Raw genomic sequence first — 1,479 nt, 5'->3', positions numbered from 1 at the left:
GCCAAGACTCCACCCTCCCTGTCACTGTCAGGCAACAGGATGAGCGGCTGTTTCGTACCTGAGAAAGTGGGGATCACCGTCCTGCTCCCTGCTGCTGGACGACCCAGCAAGCCCATCCTCCCGGCGGCCCCCACATCATCTCCCCGCCTCTCCCACTCAGCAACTCCTCGACCTCCCCGCCCAGGAGCCCACCGCCCCGGCTCCTCCTCTTGGTCTCGTTTCCACGGGCTCCCACCTGGACCCTCACTTATAACAGCTTCAAAGGCCACACCCCCCGGGGAAGCCTATCTGGATGGTTCCTTCCCAACACGGGTCACGTAAGAACTGCAGGAACCATCTCCGAGGACCCTTGCCCTCGGCCGGGACATCATCCACATGCCAAGGGGCAGGCCGGGCCCTTTGCAAACACTGCTTCCTAGAATCTCCACAGGAGAGGCAGGAACTACTCTCCCCAACTTCCAGATGTGGAAACTGAGGCTTAGAAAGGTGGAGTGACCTGCTCACAGTTCTTCCATCTCCCACAGTGCCAGGAGGCCCGATCCAGGTGTTTCCAAAGTCCCCAGGCACTATAGAAACTTTTTTTTTTCAACGTTGTATTTATTTTTGAGAGGCAGACAGAACACGAGTGGGGGAGGGGCAGAGAGAGAGAAGGAGACACAGAATCCGACGCAGGCTCCAGGCTCCGAGCTGTCAGCCCAGAGCCCGACGTGGGGCTCGAACCCACGAACCATGAGATCATAACCTGAGCGGAAGTCAGACGCTTAACCGACTGAGCCACCCAGGCGCCCCCGCACTATAGAAACTTCTGATAGATGTTGTTATATTATTCATTTGAATTATAAATATTCCTTACAGCTGCATCCAACCCTTTGTAAAGCCCAACAGATTAGATTGAAAGGAACTGTAGATAAGTGATAGGATAAGAATGATATGCAGTCAGTTAAGATAGCACTCCTGTGCGCGCACACACACACACACACACACACACGTGTGCATCTGCAATAATGTGGCCTCAGGCCATCCTGGGGCTCACCAGCTCCCATATCACCCCCCACTTCCCAGGGGTCTCAATATCACTTGAAGAAACGCAAGTGTTTCCCCTGGTGGGTCTGCCCCAAGCCTCAGGACCTAGAATCATATCTTCAGTCGGCTTCTTACACCCAGCCCCACAGCCAGCTTCTCATTGACTGGTAAATGGGGGTTTTCATTTTTACAATTTCTGGAGCAAAGGGAAAAGGCAGCTGTGGGGCCTCTGGACTGACTCCCAACCCAGAAGGCAGGAGAGGCCTGGCCCTGCCACTGGGGGAGGCGCTGGGGGCCTCGGTTCTATGGCACCTCAGCTGGCGAGTCCCTTCTTCCCTCCGGCCAGATCCCCATGTCTACCCTCAGACTCTCGTGAACATTGGGTCTGCAAGGCACTGTCCGCTGTTCGGCTCACTTAATGCAGGAATGTCGTCCCCGTCCTACAGCTGAAGAAGC

General features: G+C 55.4%; 1 non-coding gene across 1 annotated transcript; it reads right to left on the bottom strand.

Annotated features, from left to right (window-relative positions):
- Positions 1-699: 699 nt before the first annotated feature.
- On the bottom strand, positions 700-784 carry TRNAG-UCC (transfer RNA glycine (anticodon UCC)). The gene has a single exon. It is a non-coding gene; the product is annotated as a tRNA-Gly (tRNA).
- Positions 785-1,479: the final 695 nt, after the last annotated feature.

This window comes from Panthera uncia, unplaced genomic scaffold, assembly GCF_023721935.1.
Source record: "Panthera uncia isolate 11264 unplaced genomic scaffold, Puncia_PCG_1.0 HiC_scaffold_205, whole genome shotgun sequence".
Lineage (NCBI taxonomy): Eukaryota > Metazoa > Chordata > Mammalia > Carnivora > Felidae > Panthera > Panthera uncia.
Note: the sequence above shows the minus strand (reverse complement) of the source record. Positions and strands in the feature narration are given on the sequence as shown.